This window comes from Pezoporus occidentalis, unplaced genomic scaffold, assembly GCF_034315485.1.
Source record: "Pezoporus occidentalis ecotype Australia unplaced genomic scaffold, CSIRO_AGI_Poc_V1 ctg134, whole genome shotgun sequence".
Lineage (NCBI taxonomy): Eukaryota > Metazoa > Chordata > Aves > Psittaciformes > Psittacidae > Pezoporus > Pezoporus occidentalis.
The window spans coordinates 1,943,774-1,966,718 of record NW_026913146.1 but is presented as its reverse complement, the minus strand read 5'-3'; the positions used below and the strand labels follow the sequence as shown (position 1 = coordinate 1,966,718).

Genomic DNA, 22,945 nt, shown 5'->3' with positions numbered 1-22,945 from the left:
CTGAGTTTACTGCTTTTCCAATTAATTAAAGACTGGTTCCTTTAGAAATTACACTCTGCTGCTCTGCAGCAAGAACATTTTCCATTACTCATCCCCCACTGCTGTCAAAGGGCCTTTATTGCTGGCTTTTCATTCTCTCTTCAATCCTAAATTAACATCGTTTATCACAATCTTTGCTAGGTAGAACTGTTGGAGAAAAATTGATTTTGAATTCTATCCATGTTAAAACTTCATCGACATCAGCAAGTCCAAGAAGTAATACTACTAGACGCTGAAGCTTCATGCCAGCCACAACCACCAAATGGTTTTGGCTTAATTTTAAATACTGTAGCTGTGGCTGTTCAGCAACAAGTAAAAGCACCAAAAAGAGGGATAAAAAGGTAACTGTTTATCACAAAATAGCATAAAGAATCTTTTCATAGACCAAGTAATCAAGCTCCTGTCAAGATGAGATAATTGTCAATCAAGTTCTCAATTCAAACACAGCTGCTAAAAATCAGACAGATGAAGCCAGACACCACTGTAGTTTGAAAACCTAACTCCGAAGTGAGTACAGTCTTGGCAGTAGCTGAGATGCTGTTGTAACTCTGTACAGTTGTAAAAGCACTCAGAAAAGAAGTTCAAATTGGAGATTTTTGTCTTTCTGAAGCTGAAAAATAATATACTTACCATTCTGGCTAAAATGGTAGCTAATGAGAAAAAATTCTCTTAGTATATTACCTTAAAAAAAGAATAAATAAAAAAAAATGAAGTACTAAAGAATAAGTGTTCTTCACTTCCACTAAGCCATTAGTATTTCTTTAAATCAAATCCTATCCGTAAAAGTATTTTCCTGGTTCAGCAGGCTGAACAGCAGAGACAAGTGTGAGCGCACTTCAGTGAGCAGTGACCATTCCTGCAAAGGCTCATGCTTCTCCACATTGCTCATGCCTATTGAAAGTAACAGGAGTTACATATACAAGTATTTTTTTTTTTTTTTGCAAATGTTAAAAAATATTTAGCATAAGTTTTTTCACTTAAACTACTTGAACCTGCTAAGAACAGATTGAAGTAAAATCTGGAAATCAGTTCTCACAGGAAATTAGCATTTTACTTTTAGGTGCTGCACATTCATACACCACTATTGTTTCTTATACCGTTGTGTAATTCTACACAAATATTGATTAGTAATTTCGTAAATCTGAAAACCACAATTCCCAGGTGATGACCATGACCCTAGAAAAAGTCTAGAGAAAACAACCTCATTACGAGACGTACCTTGCAATAGATGTTTATTTAACGGGAAACCCGCAAGAGCAGCTGCCCAGTGCAACAGTACATATTTGCTTCTGAATCCTTTCTCAAAGGCACTATTTAAACATGTTGATGAACTGAGCTGAATTTCTCCCCACCTCCATTCCAGCAAAACAAGGAGACTCAGAAGATAAAGTTTGTTTTGCTATTGCAAGCAGTGCTATGTGGTAAGTGAGAAAATTACTTTCTATAGTCATACTTCAATATGAAAGTGGAAAACTTCCATATTCTTGTACAGATGCAATGTCCGTGTGTACTATTCAGTGACATTTCTATTTGCAAATTAATATATTACTATTTCTAGAAGTGTTTGTGTGTAGAGCTCTTTCTTATCCATATTTGGCTTGATATGAAAGATCAGACTACTCTAGCTTCACCACTTAGGCAAGAGGGAAACAAGAATTACTGTATAGCTAATATCAGGCCAATTCAAGATATACGACTTGTTTCAGATCTGGTTCTTATTCACGTTAAACTGTGAACAACTGAAATGATTACAAGGGTTTTATTACATGTGAAGCTGAACTAGCTACAGCTAAATTTTTTGGAGCATCCTGAACTGCAACAGTGACAACAGAGATTTTTCAATTGCTAAGTTCAGTCTTTTGACCTAGAGGGGAAAGTTTGTGTCTCCTGAGCCAGTCAAACTTCACACTTCCATTCTGGGCTGTGTTTTAACCTTTCTTCTGCCAATGTCTGGATTGGAATCCCTTCAGCCTGTCAACACCTAACTTTAATTAGCTGAAGGAATTTCTCAAAGTGCTCCTTCTCACTTGGAGATGTTTCTGCAATCATTCTAGCTCAAAAAAAAAAAGAGGAATTGGGAGTGACACAAGGCAGGTCATCAGTGGGCCATGGCTGAGGTGCTCTTCTCCTCCACCACTGACAAACAATGTAGGTTTTCAGAAAGGACATGATCCAATGTCTAATCTACTCCTGCATGAAGTTGGTCACGTGTTTCTCTCGCATGGAGGAAGATCTGAACTATTTAACTATAAGTGCCACGAAACCAAACTTTCTGAGAGCAGAAAAGAATGTTTTCCATAGTAAAACAGAAGCCAAAAAGCACAAGATGAGTCATGCTTTTAAGATGTGTGAGTTCTGTGACACCTCATTCCAACAAAACTGAAAATGTCCATCAGCCATTTCATTTGCTTTGTGTTTTCACTTACATAGGTATCTGTAGGCAATAAACCATAAAGTAAAAACATGGACTGAACCCTGAGCTACTTATTCAAGATAAATTCTTATTACTGGCAAAGGAAGATCCATTTGAGTAACTTTATCTCTTATTTATTTCACTGTAAAAGGAAAAAAAATACTAAAAAATCATATTCCTGCAGCATCCAGAAATTTTGCTCATCTCAGTTACAATAGTCACATTGCTCACTAATCTGGTTTGAAAGCAGAAGGGTGAACTCATACTTCCTACCAAGACCTGTAGTGAGCTTGAGGAGCAAAGGGCAATTCCTTAAATATCAGTCTTTGTTTTCATAGTGGAGTTATCTGACTCTTATTAACTTACCTTGTCTTTTATCCTCCAATTCAGTGTCTTTAACACTAATTTCTGAAACATGAATTTTAAATTTTCAGATCTAATGGCTGGATTAATTAAAGAAAAAAAGGAGAAAATGAGCTATATTAGGAATCAGAAGTGCTCTGTAAATTAAGGTCATAGATTGCTAGATAAGCAGGAATCTGTTATGCTTTTTGTTGTAATGTTATGAATTGTTTTTTTACTTTGAAGCAAACTTTATCTTGATGTAAAATGGGATAACTCTACCATATATATCAGTGCATAGAGAAACTGACCATAGTGTTATGAAATCCAAATCATCAAGACTGTTGGAACAAGTCCAGCGGAGGGCCATGAGGATGATCAGGGGCTGGAGCACCTCCCATATGAAGATAAGCTGAGAAAGTTGGGGGTATTCAGCCTGGAGAAGAGAAGGCTGCGTGGAGACCTCATAGCAGGCTTCCAGTATCTGAAGGGGGCCTATAGGGATGCTGGGGAGGGACTCTTCATTAGGGACTGTAGTGACAGGACAAGGGGTAATGGGTTAAAACTAAAACAGGGGAAGTTTAGATTGGATATAAGGAAGAAATTCTTTCCTGTTAGGGTGGTGAGGCACTGGAATAGGTTGCCCAGGGAGGTTGTGAATGCTCCATCCCTGGCAGTGTTGAAGGAGAGGTTGGACAAGCCTTGGGTGACATGGTTTAGTGTGAGGTGTCCCTGCCAATGATAGGGTGGTCGGAACTGGATGACCTTAAGGTCCTTTCCAACCCTAACTATGATTCTGTGATTCTAAGACCTGATGTTAATCTAGACTACTACTACTTGTAACACTCACCAGTGGCAGTGACATACGAGACATTTTTCAATAGTTTCCTCCCTATTTCACAATGATTTTATGAAATTCAGTTCATGCAGACATCTGACCTCAATGTAATATTCTTAAAAATTCTTAACCCATTCCTTGATAACATAATTTTTTAATTACTTTCTTCAAACTCTGAACTCTTTAGCTATCATATGGTCTAGCATCTGACATGTAACACAAGGATGGTCCTTCCATGATTTGAAAGTGAAATTCACAATATTGACAAGGTGATGAATCTTCCCCTCCTTTGAACTTTACACACTTGGATAACACTATGATATTTTAGCAATGAAACTTATCATACCATGGTTCTGAATTTTTGCTTTCTGGTGTTGATATTTACACCAATAGACTAAAATAATGTCAAATTATGTACTAAGGGTGTCTGTTGCATGACTTTCAAGGTCTGGAATCTGTGGCTTACTGGTGGTTCATAAGAATTTTGGTAAAGTTGTAACACCCAAGATCATATTTCCAGATTTACATCATAGATTTTTGATCAGAAAAGAAAAAAAGTAACAGCAAGAAGTCTTAGCTACCAGTGAGTTTCACTAAGAAGAGCTAAATTTATCACAAAACAAAAACAGTGAAAATGTACAGTTAACTTCAGAATGATCTATTGTGTCTCATACAATTGCGCATACAACAAATAGTATCACATTTGTTCAACTTTTTAAGCATGGATCAAGATTTTTCCCATTTCTTGTAGGTCTTCTAGTCCACACATTTGTCATCTCAGGGTTATATACTTTGAAAGCATTCTGGTTGGTACTATCCATAGAGAAATCAAAGTGTCAACTGTTTCAACATGTGGGCGCTAACCTCCTAAGGGATGAAGGGCAGTTGTTCTAAACACATCACGCTGGTGTATCTTACTGTTTTCAGCTGCTTTTTTCAAGATAGCTCAGCTACTACCTTCTAAGATCCATATATCTGAAAAACTCGTGTGCCTTATTATGAGTGAGATTGACAGAGCTGCCATGCTTTGCTGATATTACATAGGTATTCACCTTCGGGGTCTGAAAAATGTTTTCCAATAAAGACCCTTAAATGCAGAACTTAGACCTCTCATTCCAGTCCTCTTTGCTCAATTTTTTCCATATAAGTGAAGAAAACAGATAGATAGAATATGCTGACTCGCTGTTTTAGAAAGATTTCTTTGCACATTGATGTATATGACTGAAGACAACTGGTATGGAAAATATGCATATAGGATCTTAATGGGAAAAAAAAGATGTATTACTACTGCTTCATGGTGATAATTCTTTTGAACAATGGATAGGTTTGTACTCTAGTCATATTTTAGTTGTAGGTGGGTGCCACAAGACATGCAGAATTCATTATGTTCTATTGTTTGTTTGCTTACATTACTGGACACTGTTTTCTAATATTTTTACTGTTGCTTCTTGTGACCCTAATCCTTCAGTGCTGGCTTGGGTTTGGAAAGAAGGCCTGACAGCAGAAGGCTGAAAGTGCATGATCTATTTCTCATCTTCTAGAGCTATACTACTTGACTTTTTTGAGCTTTAGCTATGTCCTATGTGGTGCTGCAGAAACTGAGCAGCAATTTAGGCAGTAATCCAAACACTGTAGTACTTAAAATTGGAGTCAGCCCCTCAAACACCTTCAAAATTATTTCAGTGATCTCTTTGACTCCGTTTAACATGAAGGCCTTGATTTATGTCATGTAAAACCTCACCCTCTATAGTTTATGCCAAGGCAGCATCTGAAACACATCACATCTCTCTCTTTCTTACTGTAGGAGTAAATTCTCAAAAAATAGCCTTCCCTTCTCATTACCAGTTATTAATGTACATTTAGGATATGTTTGAGTTACTCTATCCAACCATGTTCTTCCTCACTTTCGGGAAAGATGTGTTTGTTCAGCCACACTGTTCAGCCAATTTAGTAATGAGTGTCCACTCTTACTAGCTGACATGAAGCACAGAAGAAATTGTTCCACTTAAAGGTTTAGTCTTCACAAGGTCAACATGCAAGCATATATGCAAGTTCCAGCATAATTTTCTGTAAATTGTGACTTTTTCACCCAGGTCCTTAAAAACCCAAATTTTGAGTAAAAATGTATATATTTAGAAATTCTTTTGCATCAGTTTTGTTTCAAAAATATAATTATCTAAGGGATTTTGCCAAAGATAGATATTTCCTACAAATGTCATTTTAGTTAAAAAGAAAAAACAACTCACAGAAGGAAAACATTTAATCAGGTCAACTGACAAATTTATACAACTGCATAATGCAAGAGTTATCCTGACATACACAGGGGAGCTCACAGAGAAACATATTCTCAGAAAGTTACCTACTCTTTTTCAAAGTAATTGATTAGAAAAATAAATAGGTGCCAAAAAGATAAAAGTATTTGATTACTTCCAGCAACACACTCCCTCCTTATGCGTTATCCTGGGGAGTGACTCAAATAATTGCTCAAGAAGAATGCACTGGAGTTTACAAATTAAATTTCTCATGACATTTAGTAAAATTGAATCACTGAATACAAGAACTAACAGTCTAAGGTTCTCCTTTACACAAAAGTGTCTTTATGCCACTCTGGCAGTAGAGAAGGGCTATAAGAGAAGTAATGCAATTAACTCCCGACTGAGTGCCCACTGGCACAGACTGGAACAGTGAAATAAAAGCTAACTCTGAAATCTTTCTAAAGATGTTTCTAACTGAAAAGTTCTATAATTGTCTTAGTCAAAGTGACTAGCTACTCAAGAATAGAAATAAATCCAGATTTTTTACTTCATTTTTATAACAGAGGGCTTGAGAAAGTGATTAAAGCTATGAAAAAAATACACTAGAAGATTGCAAAGACTTTTGTGAGTTTGGTCTAGGAATAGCTTTCTTTGTCTTTTGGTTAAGTTGCAACAGGAAAACAAGTATTTTTGATAGAAATGCTGACATAACTTTACTAATAGCACCTCTAACAGAGATTGATATAATGTGTATTTACTCAGGTACATGATTAAATAAGAGATGTGAAGTCACCATAGCAACCCTTGCATCACATTGCAGATATGCTGCTTCTAAGATACGGCAAACATTTCATAGAATCACAGAATCACAGAATCGTCAGGGTTGAAAAGGACCTTAAGATCATCTATTTCCAACCCCACTGCATTGGGCAGGGACACCTCACGCTAAACCATGTCACCCAAAGCTCTGTCCAACTTCTTCAACACTGCCAGGGATGGAGCATTTAACACTTCTTTGGGCAACCCATTCCAGTGCCTCACCACCCTTACAGTAAAGAACTTCTTCCTCATATCCGGTCTAAACTTCCCCTGTTTAAGTTTTAACCCACTACCCCTTGTCCTATCACTACAGTCCCTAATGAAGAGTCCCTCCCCAGCATCCCAATAGGCCCCCTTCAGATACTGGAAGGCTGCTATGAGGTCTCCACGCAGCCTTCTCTTCTCCAGGCTGAACAGCCCCAACTTTCTCAGCCTGTCTTCATACAGGAGGTGCTCCAGTCCCCTGATCATCCTTGTGGCCCTTCTCTGGACTTGTTCCAACAATTCCATGTCCTTTTTATGTTGAGGACACCAGAACTGCACACAATACTCCAAGTGAGGCCTCACAAGAGCAGAATAGAGGGACAGGATCACCTCCTCGACCTGCTGGTCACGTTCCTTTTGATGCAGCCCAGGATATGGTTGGCTTTCTGGGCTGCCTTTTTGGGCTGCGAGCACACACTGCTGGCTCATATTCATTTTCTATCAACCAACAACCTCCATGTCCTTCTCTGTAGGGCTGCTCTGAATCTCTTCTCTGCCCAACCTGTAGGTGGTGTCCCGACCCATTTGTAGGACCTTGTAATTAGCCTTGTTGAACTTCATAAGGTTGGCATTGGCCCACCTCTCAAGTGTCTCAAAGTCCCTCTGGATGGCATCAGCAGAAATACACATGAATATTAGGTAAGCATCTATCAGTTCCAAATTGTGTTTCAAGAATGCTTTGACACACAATATAGCAAAAAGCAGCATAACTTGATGCTGTGTAAATTATTGTTACTGGGCATTATTGTCATTATGTCATCATTATTGACTCAAAATGGAATTTTAGATAACTTCCAAACTCACTATGGCAAAAATAGTGACAAATGCATTACTGAGATCCTCCAAAATGTCAGTGTAGATACTTATACTCCCTACTAGTCTGGGAGACTCTCCTGTCCCTCTTGGGCCACCTCCTGCTGATGGCCTGAGATCTTGCTAAAATGCTATTGTTCACCATAAGGTATACAGTAGAATCATGTAAACTCAGTTAATGTTGGAAGTAGGTTTTCTCCTGAATGATTTTGTAGTCCACTTTTAGGTGCATGACTGTTTTTTCTCCATTATCATTCTGCTTTTATTTTCATCCTGAATTTTATCCATTAATATGTGTCCCTTCAATTTGTCTTTACTTAGATTGGCTGCTCTTCTTTTGAATGAACAAAATGCAACTGTATTTACAAAGTCACTGGTTGTTTGTTGTGCTTTTCCCTTTCAGTCCTTCTCCTGCATTTCCTGCATTGAATTTCATTTTGACATTTTTCCTTTGGAGGCCTGATCCTTAGCCTATCTAACATTACTTATATCGTAATAAAGATCATTTGGGTTGATGTACCTTTGACTCCAGCTTGACCAAAATCCTTGGCATGTTACCTGTTCATATGCATCAATTTTAAAACACTTAGGCAGTGCCTAAAGCAAGTTCCTCATAATATCCAGTGGGTTGCTATGCCTCCTGCAATTAAGCTTTTGTTGATGGATATTTCTTGTATTTTACATAACAATTCATGTCAGAATTTACTTCTGGAAGGAGAAGTAAGTGATCACATCTGCTTTGGCCTTTTTTTGATATTAAGCAACCATATTGCCTCTTCCCAGATCTTAATTGTAGATGGTGAACACCCATTTTCTCCCATTACCTGGAAAGACTGATGAAGAACTTGAGAAGTATTCTGCTTTGCCACATAAAGTTGTCTCCATAGGATCTTTTATCACTGCTGACCAACTTTCTTGGGAGACACATACCAAAGTCTTTAATGTGTTGGTTATGTGCTGTACCTTGCTGTACCTTAAGCACAGGAACATCTCGTAAGAACTTGGGAACTGTGCACAGCTCCGGGGCTACAAGCTTCCCTCCTTTCCATATCTAGTCCATTGGGACCATCCAGAGGAGGAAGAGATGGAGACAAAGCTGACAGCTCTACTAAGTTGCTAGTATGCAATATGGTTGTTTCTTCTCCCAAGTCTACTTAACCATACTTGGACTGAACAACTACCCGATTTGTCAGTGAACTGGATGTTTTAAGATCTCCACTATTTTCTGAAGAAAGGAAGAAATTACACTGGGTGTTTTTAAAAATAGCATCTTACCTGGATGCAAACTGATATATGCATTTGTGTTTGTCTAAAACCAGTATACAAAGATAAACCATAATGCACCTGGAAAAAGTGAGGCTTTACGCCTACAGATTTCTTATACAGAACATCACAAAAATAATGAAACTTAATGGAATTACGTGATCGCCACAGAATCAGCTTCCTTTGTGTCATGGTTTAAGCCCAGCCAATAACTCAGAACTGAGCAGCTGCTCACTCACTCCCTCCCCCTCTGCTTCTTCTCCCAGCTCCCAGAGGGATGGGGAGGAGAATCAAAAGAATGTAACTCCCACAGGTTGAGATAAGAACAGTCCAGTAACTCAGGTATAACACAAACCACTGCTGCTGCCACCAATAATAATGATAAGGGAAATAACAAGGGAAGAGAATACAACTGCTCACCACCCACCGACCAATACCCAGCCTGACCGAGCAGTGATCTGGCCCTTCTGGGTAACTGCCCCCAGTTTATATACTGGGCATGATGTGCTGTGGCACGGAATACCTCTTTGGTCAGTTTCGGTCAGGAATCCTGTCCCTGCTTCCTCCCGGCTTCCCCTCCTCCCTTGCAGAGCATGAGACTCAGAAAGTCCTTGGTCAGAGTAAACATTACTGAACAGTAACTGAAACCATCTGTGTTATCAGCGCTGTTCCCAGGCTGAAAGTTGAAACCATAGCACTGCACCAGCTACCAAGGAGAAAAATGACTGCAACTGCTGAACCCAGGACACTGTGAAACCTGTGAAGTGTTATCCGGTTTCATCAATAGCAATTAGTTTCTACACTTCACAGCAGAAAGCTCTGCACTTTGCACAAAAAATGACCAACACTTGGCACTTCTTTTATACCTCAGCACTACCCCCCCTCAACATCAGTGTCAGGACAACAGAGAGGTGCTTCCCCTCAGAAGACTTTGCCATGGTCTAACACCTCTTCTTATGAGAGAATAGACACTGAATCTTGGGCTAGCCCAATAGACCTATGTCCACAACTGTGTTAAAATAGCATAATTTAATATTGCTCTTTTTTTCTAAAATACAAACAGTACTTTTAATCTTAGGGGAACTGCAGGGGTTCACCTGCCTCTCCTAAATAGAGTAGGCATAAAAAGATTTGTTTGGAATGGGCTCAGAGAAATTATTCTTTAGGTGTGGTGGAGTGAATTAGCAGGGGTAAGACTAGAAGTATGTCCCTTGTTACACTGTCTTCACTTTTCCTGAGAAACACATGCCAACAGACACAGATCAGGATTAATATGGTACCATCATCAAATTGCTGAAATTTCTGTCTTCAGGTGTATATTGTTTTTCACGCTTAAATAATGCAATTTCTCCTTCGACACCCAGAAAGTGATGTTATTTCAACCCTGGAAACTCACTTGTGTGAATTTTCACACCTACATGTCTGAATTTAGAGAACAAAAAAGCATAATGTCAAGAAATATATGTTTGGTAACTTCTGCAAGGCTAAAATTATTTATTTTCACCTTGTTGTTGAGGAATGCCAATGTTCCAAAACCCTGAGCAGATTCCAACACATTTTACTTTTCCTTCCCCAGACTTGTCCCACCTGCTGTTGCAGTAGCAATCCCATTTACCTTGTGGCTTTAAAAGGACCCGAACTGTTATCACTTATTGTTTGATAAAGAAATTTGATGCAGTCTGCAGTTAATAACAAATGACAGAGGGAAATATAACAAAGTATAAAATAGGTACAATTTAATTAAATGCTTTTTTTTCTTTTTATGTTAAATGCACAATCTCCACTCTTGTAGTAAGTTTGTTTGTTGTTTTTTGACCTGGAAAGATTGATATCCATCCTACCAAACTGTTTCAGGCCACAGATGGCTCATCTACTCCCTTTCCTGCCTTTAAATGTTAGAGTGGCTCCAGTCAACCAATGCAATTTGAGTATAAATCTCTCAAAGGGTATTCTTAGACTATAGACACAATACACTTTTCCAAACATACAACTGCAAGTTTGCCAGCAACACACTAAGGTGTGTGGTGTGGTTGAGGGAGGGAAGGGATGCCATCCAAAAGGACTTAACAGGCCTGAGAGGTGGGCCCATGTGAACTTGTCAAAAATACAATAGTTTGTTTAGAATGCCTGTGGAAATCTAAGCTAGTTGGATGCTGAGTAGAAAAGATCAATTATTGCAGACCAGAACAGTATCATGTGTATAATTTTTGCACTCATCATTCAGGACAAGTGAGAGTTTGCATATTCTGTAGAAGAAATAATCACCAACTTTTGGCCCAAAAATAAATATGTGTTGACCATCCCTACCACTGTTGTGATCTTTATGTTATGCTTTGATTTTACTTGTTTTAAACTGCACTGTTTCTCTGGAAGTTATGAGTTTTATTTTTTCTGCTTAATCTGATTTGGTCACATTTATTACTGGCTTATTATACCGCAGATTTCAACTATTTTAAACTTACAGACTTCTGATGAATTTTGAATGAGTAAGGATTCCCTGCAGTGAATTAGATCCTACTGACAAAAGCCTTGTTTTTCTTAGGTACCTCTCACGGGCTCTCAGAAATTGCCAACTTCAGTCAAGTTAAAAGGTTAAGCCTCCTGCTGTATTCTATAAAGTCTCTGTTACCATGCTGGAGTCCCCAGATTCTTCCTCTGCTGAGCAGTGAACGATTTATTACCTTGGCATGCTCCCTTCCTTGGTCCTGAGAATTCATGCTATTCCAAAATTAAATGGTTCACGAAGGTCTTCTCTCTGTGGTACAGAAAAGCAAAGCCCTCAAATATATTGTGAATATTTTTGGTAGCAAAGGCAAAGATTCAATTAAAGCCCTGAAGCCCCGAAACCCCAAATCCTCATTGTCAATCATCTTGTGTGCATTTTATCAGAAGGAAGTGTGTTTTTTCTTATGAACTAACATATTTCTCTGTTGAAGATGTTTAAAACTCTGATGTGGAAATCTACTGATGAAGTGCATCCACCTCAGGTGTCATTTATTTTTATTACAGCACCTTTTCCCCACTAGTTTCCCATTTCCATGGTTTTCACTTTTTTTTGAGGGTTGTTTATATTTGGGGTAAGGGATGAAGCACAGTGACAGAAGGAATGGTCCCTGATGTTGCTGAGCATTGGTGACAAGCCCTGGTCCCAGGCAACCCTGGCTGTAGTGGGGCGCATGGGCACCCCTGTTCCCAGCCTTGGGGTCTCAGTGCTACTGGGTGAAGCTACCACCCTGGCTCAGTGTTCCCCAGGATGGGAGGCCTCTTCCTGGTGGGGGTTGAGGCTGAGAGCCCCAGGGACTAGAAGGGAGTTCAGCCAACACTCCACCAGGGCAAGTGGTCTCCCTCACAGGCACGCTGTGCCAGGACCTATATTTAACCTCTGATTTTTATTTCCTTGCCATGATTGCCCATCAGTGCAAAAGATGCTGCTGCTCCAGGGAGGAAGGATGATTCACTTGGGACTGGTGAAACTCCTCTGGAGCATAGGATCATAGAATCAGTTAGGGTTGGAAAGACCTTAAAATCATCAAGTTCCAACCACCCTGCCATGGGAAGGGACACCTCACAATAAACCATATCACCCAAGGCCTCGTCCAACCTGGTCTTGAATACTGCCAGGGATGGAGTATTCACAACCTCCCTTGGCAACCCATTCCAGTGCCTCACCACCCTAACAGGAAAGAATTTCCTCCTTACACCCAATCTAAACTTCCCCTGTTTAAGTTTTAACCCGTTACCCCTTGTCCTGTCACTACAGTCCCTAATGAAGAGTCCCTTCACAGCATCCCTATAGGCCCCCTTCAGATACTGGAAGGCTGCTATGAGGTCTCCACCCAGCCTTCTCTTCTCCAGGCTGAACAGCCCCAACTTTCTCAGCCTGTCTTCATACGGGAGGTGCTCCAGTCCCCTGATCATCCTCATGGCCCTTCTCTGGACTTGTTCCAACAGTTCCATGTCCTTTTTATGTTGAGGACACCAGAACTGCACACAATACTCCAGGTGAGGTCTCACAAGAGCAGAGTAGAGGGGCAGGATCACCTCCTTCAACCTGCTGGTCACGCTCCTTTTGATGCAGCCCAGGATACGGTTGGCTTTCTGGGCTGTGAGCACACACTGCAGCCGGCTCATGTTCATTTTCTCATCCACCAACACCCCCAAGTCCTTCTCCGCAGGGCTGCTCTGAATCTCTTCTCTGCCCAACCTGTAGCTGTGCCTGGGATTGCTCCCACCCAGGTGCAGGACCTTGCACTTGGCATGGTTAAACTTCATGAGGTTGGCATCAGCCCACATCACAAGCGTGTCAAGGTCCCTCTGGATGGCATTCCTTCCCTCCCGGGTATCAACCGAACCACACAGCTTGGTGTCATTGGCAAACTTGCTGAGGGCGCACTCAATCCCACTGTCCATGTCAGAGACGAAGATGTTGAACAACACCAGTGTCCCAACACCAATCCCTGAGGGACACCGCTCGTTACTGGTCTCCAGCCGGACACTGAGCCATTGACCACAACTCTTTGTGTGCGGCCATCCAGCCAGTTCTTTATCCACCGAGTGGTCCATCCATCAAATTGATGTCTCTCCAATTTAGAGACAAGGATGTTGTGTGGGACAGTGTCGAACGCTTTGCACAAGTCCAGGTAGATGACATCAACTGCTCTACCCCTGTCCATCAGTTCTGTAGCCCCATCATAGAAGGCCACCAAATTGGTCAGGCAGGATTTCCCCTTAGTGAAGCCATGCTGGCTGTCACCAAGCACCTTGTTGATTTTCATGTGCCTTAGCATGCCTTCCAGGAGAATCTGCTCCAAGATTTTGCCAGGCACAGAGGTGAGACTGACTGGTCTGTAATTCCCTGGGTCATCCATTTTCCCCTTCTTGAAAATGGGGGTTATATTTCCCTTTTTCCAGTCATCAGGAACTTCACCTGACTGTCATGATTTCTCAAATATGATGGCCAGCAGCTTCGCAACTTCATTTGCCAGCTCCTTCAGGACTCGCAGATGGATTTCATGAGGTCCCATGGACTTGTGCACGTTCAGATCTTTAAGATGGTCTTGAACCAGATCCTCTCCTACAGTGGGTGCAAGGTCTTCATTCTCACAGTCCCTGCATCTGCCTTCCAAGACTTGGGTGGTGCAGTCAGAGCCTTTGCCAGTGAAGACCGAGGCAAAGAAGTCATTCAGAACCTCAGCCTTCTCCAAATCCCGTGTAGCCAGTTCTCTTGAGAGCTTCTGGAGGGGGCCTACATTCTCTCTAGTCTGTTTTTTATTTGCTATGTACCTGTAGAATCCCTTCCTGTTATCCTTAATACCTCTAGCTAAGTTTAATTCTAACTGGGCCTTAGCTTTCCTAACCTGATCCCTAGCTTCCCAGACAACATCCCTGTACTCCTCCCATGCCACCTGTCCTTGCTTCCACTTATTATAAGCCTCTTTTTTCATTTGAATTTTCCTCAGGAGCTCCTTATCCATCCAAGGAGGTCTCCTGGCCCTCCTGCTGCACTTCCTTCTGGTTGGGATGCAACACTCCTGAGCTTGTAGCAGGTGATCCTTGAATATCAACCAAGAGTCTTGGGCCCCCCTGCCCTATAGGGCTATATCCCATGGAACCTTACTAAGCAGGTTCCTGAAGAGGCCAAAGTCTGCTCTTTTGAGCATGCCTGCCTTAGAAGTTGTGTGACAATTTACACCTTCATTATCATTCCAAAGTTTCTTTAAGGTGTTTACTGCACCCGTTTTTCACTGCCCCTTTGCTCAGTGTAGGGATAATATAAGTTGTGACCCTGTGCTGCACAGTTTGTCATAGAGTATGTGAGCAGTGTTGTAGCTTCCTGACATCTCTAGCCCTTTTTCCAAAGCACTGATACCTCTGTGGCTCTCTTTTGTGGAGAGGGTGCCCTTTTTGTTTTCAGTTTTGGTACCGGCTGGACTTGGTTTTTGTCTGGCTTATTGATCCACCACAAGTTTGCGAGCTCCAAGACCGGGAATTGCTTGTTATGGTCCGCAGATAACTGAAATATGTGGCCAAACAATCTATATTACTTTTGAAGTGCTAGGTTTATAGATTTACTTTAGTTTAAGCAATGGAAATAGCCTAGCTGCTTTGAGTTTGATTTTCTTATATTACCTTGAGACCCTTGTGATCAGCTATCACTGGGATATATCTGTAACATCACTTGTCCCTGCTAATGTAAACCCAGGTCCCCTGTATTGATATGAGTCAAAGGTCTGCCTACGTGGTTTTCCAAGAAAGCATGACCATAGTATAGTGTTTTCTATAACTAGTGACAGCCAGGGGGGTGATGTGGCTAGCATCGCATTCGGATGCCTTGGAGTTCCTGGCTTCAACAGATGAGTTTCTATTTATAACTGGATTTATTGAAAATGGCCTTTGGCACCAGTACAGCTCAGAGCTTGGACTTTGGTCTTTGAATCTGAGGGGGACAACCCTCTCAGTCTCCTATCCCCTGCCTCTTCCCTGCACAAAACAGCAGCCACATTAGGGAGCCATGGAAACAGCTTATAACATCCTGCTACATGTGCTACTGTCATTGGGTGGATCCATTCATTAAAAACCAAATCACAGCCCCTTGCTTCATTCACCTTGGCACACAAGAATGTGTTTCTTCTTTACCTTTCCTTGACTTGCCTTACTCCTGATGGGAACAATCTGTTCCATATACAGCAATCTGAAATTATGAAGTATTGTTTTATACTGCCTAATGTTTTGGGTTTTTTTTAAACCTCATTTTTTTATGTTCTTTTGGGGTGGGGGATGGAAGGTCACACAAACCATGAAAATTAAATGTCAGTATTTACTTGGCTCAAAGAAGTTCTACAAATCTTCCTCTGTTGCCATCTTAGATTTCTGGATGGTGCGACATTTTTTTTTTGCTGCATCTGTGTTTTTGTGTGGTGTTTCCATTTACAGTCTTTGAAAAAGCATGTTTTTTTTCTCTTTTGCAGTGAACATTTCTGTTTGACATGACATAGCAATTCTGCACCAATGGTGCTTGAAATAGGCGAGCATTTAAGATTGATAGATATTATATGGTTTACCGCTGAGTATGCACTGCACACCAGCCAAGGCAATGGGACACCGTGAGTGTTGAACAGATTTAGGAAATGACTAAGCCTCTCTCCCAGGCTTATGTGTGCAAATGGTCTCTTTTTAACTTTGGACTCCAAAGTCAAATATGCCAATTCACATTTCTTCCCTTACTTCTTTTTCTATTTTTCAGCTACATGATTTACAGGAACAAAGTGATCTGATAATCCTCAGGTTTTTCTCTTACTGGAAATTGTGTAAGTTCTTTTACTATCCTTTCTCCTGCCACTGCAGTAACTTTTCCATAGGTTATTATTACAAACATACTTTACAATAAAGTAATGAGTAACACAACACAAACACATCCATTCTCTTAATTAAATGAGCTACAGCTTTTTGGCTGAAACAAACAATAATATTATTTATAACTCAAATTACATTATGTAAACTGTGCTCTCACCTATAAAGGAGTATAAATGGCATGGTAGGGTTCCATATTTGCTTTTTTCAATTTCTTTTCCCAAATGACTTTCCTGTTGACCTCTCTTTTAATTTACAAATAAAACCACGACTTTCTTGACTGCCAGCACTGAAAATTCACCCTGGGATCTGAGATCAAGCTGTGTTCTTTCTGCTTCATGCCAAAATAGACTCCAGTTCACCTCCACAGCACTGACATGGCTCTGCAGGGCTGGCAGGAATGAAAAGCAATAACAGTGCTTTTGCCAGTAAAAAGATGAAGTGAACAAATTCTCTCAGAAGTAGGAAGATACCAATTTTCAAGTCAGCTTTATAGGAAACAGCTGTTTGAAACAAATGCTTGTAGCAGAGCTGGGGTGGGATATCTTACTGCTTAACATTCCTTTGCAACCTTCGTTCACTTTTCCCCTTTGGTCTTTCCAGCTCAGCTTGTGGATAATTCAAGCTGAGGTGCACAGCCTTTTTCCCTGGTGACAATGATGGTCTCAGGTGTTTCTGCCCTCTTCTAATTGTTTGCATCCCTACAGTTATGTTGGTACTGGGCTGCTCTGGGCATTAGTTGGAGTGGACTTTTGCAGAGATCCCCAGGCTCATCCCTTTGGAGCCAGGTCCCAACACAGCTCTGTGAACAGTTGTGCTGTCAGGCATATAGGCTACCCTTCTACTTCTGTATTTGGGGGGCATTAGGTGAAGTATAGGGAAGGCAGTTTTCTAATTGCTTTTACCCAGTCCTGGTCCAAGGTTAACATTCAGCCAGTTCTTTGCACTTAGATGTAAGACCTTCCAAAATTTCTGGTTTTGAAATTCAGTCTTCCATTTTGTAGTTGGCAAATAGATCTTTGCAGTGAGAGTCTGATGGATACAGAGTTTGGAACAAAGTATGAAGACAGCTCTGAATGACCATCTTCCTTTGGCAGCTGAGCGTCTCTGTGGGGCTCAGGCACCAACATGCACTCAGACATAGGCATCTAGAGCTCTCCTGCCACAGAACCCATCGTAGGAGAAGTGCTTCCTCCTTGCAAGGGCAGGAGTTTACACAGGGCACTGAAATGCAGGCAGAACAGAGAGGGTGCACTGCCTGACAGCAGTCCAAAAAGATCCAAACAGGAACTGCTCTAGTGGTTTCCAGAGGCTGCAATTATTCCTGCTGCCAACCAGGAGGACTGGGGCTCTCGAAAGGTGGGAGATACTCTGTCAGAAAAATGGTAACAGGTGAGGCCAGGCAAAGACAAGGGTTTTTCCAAAGCCATATGTGAAACCCCTTCCCTGGGCTTCAATAGGTCTCAGGACTCTTGGCAGAACCCACAATCAGCTGCTTAAACCTGTAATTCACCATTTTATTTGTCATTTATTAAAGAGGATAGAGAAAAGGAAATGATGCATAAGACTGCTGTCCCTGGAGCTCTTTCAGGCTGTGGACCATAAAATCCCAAATTCAAACTCTGGGAAACATTTGGCTAAGGTTTTAGTTCTCGGGATAATGAAGAGAAGGCAGGAAAATGACCATGTGAAGTCCACGGTGACCTGCCAATGCCTGGATTGTCAGCTGCTCAGCATCGCCCTCCTCTCCTGTCCTGTGAGCCCACATGCCGCCGATCCCTCTGAGAGCACTAAGCTTGTTGTTCAGTGCAGCAGCATTCCTTCTGTGGAGGCTGATGAGCACTGAGATGCAAAACTACCACTACTGTCTAAGGGGACGGTTTTAACAGGAGAAGAAACACTGAGCCATGGGCAATGTGCACTGGCATTTACAGCTCCTTCTCCTGACGTGTCCTCTGTGAAATCTGATTCTCTGTACTGCCTCCTTGGGTTTAAGGAAACACAAAGTTAGTGGAACCTGATTTTTGATCTTATATGTAATTTGGCCCACTGGATATGAACTGACACGTAGACTAGGAGAAAAGGAAGATAATTACAAAACCAGATTAAAATAGCTTCCAAACAAACCAGAGATTTATGCAGAATTTCTTCTAGAAGACTCTTGTGCTTGCTTTGGCTGGGATGATGGACCTTTTTTTTTTTTTTTTTTTTTTTTAATACAATTTTGTAGACAGACTATTTCTGCAAATATGTGGTTGAGACTTCATTTAAATAACCACACCAATTTGAATATGCACTTTTTTCTGCCTGAGGGGTAAACATGTGCACATGGTAGAAAATGTATTTGTGACACTGAACTCCTGTAAAACTCTGCTTCCCCACCAGCCACCACCAAAAAAGTTAATTCTTTTTTAGGAATAAAAACAAATGCATGGAAGTAAAGACATTCACAGTTCACATCAACTCTTAGATCAATTCAATTCGTTTATGTATTACAGCATCTGCTGCAGGTTATGTAAGTTCTGTTGCAAAAACTTGTGATATCTGATGAATAAAGGACAAAGTCTCAGTTTAGTTTTGAATTTTCAGGGCTTAGTGAATTCTGCTGTAACTCCCTCCCGGGTCTTACTGCTCCAGTTGGTTCATTGCAGATTATCTCTCTCTGTGATTAATGGCAAAACTACTGCCACTGAGTGCCTTTGAGGTTGCAACCCTGTGTGTTAGGTGCTGTAGAGTAATCAAAGGACGTTCCTTGGGTCAAAGTGCTAAAATTCACCTAGCAGTTAACAGGCAAATGTGGTTTTGAATTATGTGAACTGCTAGATTACATTATTAGAAACAACCTTTGCATTTTATGAGTTGTCAGTCATTTAAATTATAAAAATGATCCCCAGAATCAAAATTCCATCCTTAGCTCCATTTTTAATATGCACACTATATGGACATTCATTTTGACATCACACAAACTAGTTAGTGATCAGAAAGCTTGATCCTGTTCATTTGATTTGGATGAGTAGTCTCACTGGGGTTAACTGAAGTGCTCATAAGAATAATATGGGCATGGTTACTTAGTTCTTGTTTAGATGATGCTAAATCATTTGATTAACCCCATTTTTTTTCCCTGAAGGCCACAGATAAGACAAATTAACTGGGACTCACAAATATCCAGTTATGATCTAATGCAAATTGCATACATTCCCAAGGAGAAAAAGAAAAATAAGAAGTTTCTTTTAACATGAAGAAGTTGCTGTTTTAAATATCAGAGTGAAGTCAGAGTAGTGCTACTGGATTACCATCATTAACTAGGCCAACTTTATAAATCCTCTGAAATATGAAGACAAATTGCATTCAGAAATTAATTGGATTCTGCATGAGTATTAAATATTTTGCATTCATTACTTTTCCTGAGGACAAATGAGTGTGTGCTCATTTAATTAAATAATGCATATTGTTACATACTTGAGAATATGCACAAGAGATTAAAGGTTATATGGACAAACCAATTGTGACACTTCTTGACTTCTTAGCTCTTGAGCTGGCAATTAAAACACTATATCCCTTGCACAGGTAAAATGCATTTTGGGAAGACAGGCAACGTACAGTCCATCACTGCTCTTTATTTCATGGATTTATAATTTAGAGGAGATAAGTGTTTTCAATCAGTATGAATACGTATTACATACAGAAAACTGCATCAAGCAAATGCTGAGATATGTGATCTCTCTGCACTGAAGAACATTTTTAGCAAGGATTGCACCTACAAAGGTGAACATTGTAACAATTCTTACTAACAATCACATTGTGATGTTTAACAAAGAGTAGGTAAAGTCCTATATTATTTATTAAATTCTAAATTTTATACATATATATTACATTTTATAAGGTTTTATATTCCGTTGCATCAGTATTATACTGGCATATTAATACACATAATATTAACCTGTGTTATGGACAAAGACGGGATGATGCTCTTGGCAATGCAAAGGAAGGGGACCATTTCTAAGCAGTCATCCCATGTGACTTGTGGCACAGTTAGCCCTGTAAACATGGGGTAGAGAGCAGCATCATTTATTTTGACCAAATAAACAACAGCTATGGACAGAAAAAAATATTAATTGAATTAAGGTTATGATTGCAACCTTTGGCATTTTCTGCTGCTTGATTTCTTAATTGGGTAAATAATTTACACATTGCTCCTTTGCTTAAGTAGTATTTCTAGATTTACTTTTGTGTTTATTTCTCTCTTTAAAGTGAAAAATCAGAGCAAAATCAGACAATAGGAAGAGTTTAAGTCTTTTGGCACTTACTTTAAAATTAGTTTTGGGAAAGCATGGTTTTGTTACACGGAGTCCACATAAAAAGCTACCACCTTCTTTTACTCAAACCTTCCAGGACATTTCACCTTCAGTCAGAGCCCAAATGGAAATTTTTAGAAAGAGTGAAAACTTTTGAGGTTACTGAGGTATGATAATATGGGAGAAGTGGGTAAGAAGATGTTGCAGTGTTCTTGGCCAATGTGTTCCAGCAGCTATGTCACCACCCCTGCACTTGCAAAATCAGTGTCTTTTTCTCCAGGGGTCTCTAGCTCCTCCTTTCCTTCCCCACTTATGTTTTTCTCTGTAGAAATATATGTTAGCTACAGGAGAAGTGAGAGTGACTTAGTGGAAAAGGAAGAGAGATGGATAGACACAACAAGAAAAAAACATGCAATAAGAAAATGGTGGAGCAGACTGTGAAAGACAGGCTGTGTGTATGTTCAGGCAAATACTGGGATGAGACAAAAATAGAGTGTTTAATGTATGCCTGTAGCAATTATCAATATTAATATGACCATGTAATGGCTGTTAGAAGCATAAAAGTAGGAGAATAAAAATTGATCACAGAATTTATACAAACCATTATGGTAATTTAAATCCTTATTATCAGTGTTTACTTATGTCTTAGAGTAGAATAATGAACCTCTAATTGCAGGCAAGCAATTTTATGTCAGAATAAATCAGAACTTGGGTGCTATGATACCATTTATCCAACAATACAGTTGATTTTGGCACTCATTCAACCTTCTTTATATTAAGTTTTAATTCAAAGCATCTGAAACACACTATTAATAAAGCTGTTAGATGCAACCTATATATGATGAAATGTTTCCCATCCTCTCTCTTTTTTTTTAGCTTCCGGCCCCACAGGCCTTATTTTTACAGTACAGATTCACTTTTTGATCTCTAAACTAAGAGAAACAAAGAACCAAACAAAATAAAACACACATACATCAAGAAGAGTTGATTTCTGAGGCTGGAAGGATGAAATGCAGAATGACTTCTTGTTCCAGGAATGTTTTGTTAAGCATTCAGAAATATTGTTTTCTGAAGGAACTATACAGATTAAATGTTCTGGAACAATGTCCCATCAAAATACCAATGACTGTATTTTAAAAACAGATCTTAATCTTAGTCTAGAATAGAGTAGGTATCTGTTTTAATTTATTCTAGTTTCAGTGTGTATTAAACAAGATGTGACCTGTCCTGAACTTATGGCTCATTTGAGAAGTAATATAAAATGTTATGAAAGGACAGACATGCTAATAGGATAGCAAAAAAACCACCCTGTGTCAACACTCAGACTCCTGAATGTCTCAGGCAGCCATTGCAAAGGTCTGTAGCCAGCGAACTCTCTTTCATGTGTTATTAGAAGACTGGGTCAAGCACCTAAAGTGGTCTGAGGAGTTTTTTTACCATTTAAAGCAGATTCTGTGGCCTTTGCAATGCACTAATGTGTTCATGGGGGATGTGCTGGCCAGCAAGCGAGATGTCATTGGGGGTGCACCAGTGTAGGGAGGTGGGCTTACTGTGCCTCTGTTTTTGCTAAATTTGCTTGAGCTAGAAGGTGGAAAACTGTAAGATAAATAACAAGGTTATTGGTGTTACAAGTCAAGGGAGGGCAATTATAGTGACCTTCCAGAAAATATCAGCCTAAGGAGAATGAAGTAGTTCTAGCTCTCTGTATGAGCATGAGAAATAAATCAGAGAAAAAATAGGCAGTTATCTAAAAAAATTCTCAGGTTCTGGTGGCCGAAACCCCACACTCAACTGCTACCTAGCCCCCACCTCAGACCCCTAAAAGTTATGCAGACGTTATAAATAAATTCTAAATGCTCTGGCAAGAACTGGGTACCAAAGACATGCACAGGTTATGTCTACTTTTCCTATCTGCCTCAGCTACTTATCTGGCCATCTACAATGCCTTATTACATATATGCATTTAAATTAGACTTTAAAAGAGCAGGAGACTCATACAGTAAAACCAAGACTGTAACATCCTGGTTTCAGGTTAAACAAAGGTTCACTCTATCACCAGTATCCTGGCACTGGCAGGAACTGGAGTGGAGTAGGGGAAGAATCAGAATGAACTTCAGGAAGTTCAGAACATTATCAGAGCATTAGCCTTCTTAATATATATATAAATATGTATATAAAAAATATATAAATGTCATTCTGATTTTTCAAATGCCAATAGTAATATTGCTCTAGTTCATATTTGACTGTTAATAAG

The 22,945-nt window shown here is 40.0% G+C and overlaps 1 long non-coding RNA gene across 1 annotated transcript; it reads left to right on the top strand.

The window, feature by feature from the left end:
• Window positions 1-1,011: 1,011 nt before the first annotated feature.
• On the top strand, window positions 1,012-22,060 carry LOC134158790 (uncharacterized). The gene is made up of 3 exons (XR_009962915.1): window positions 1,012-1,460; window positions 16,015-16,353; window positions 20,082-22,060. It is a non-coding gene; the product is annotated as an uncharacterized LOC134158790 (long non-coding RNA).
• The last annotated feature ends 885 nt before the right edge of the window (window positions 22,061-22,945 follow it).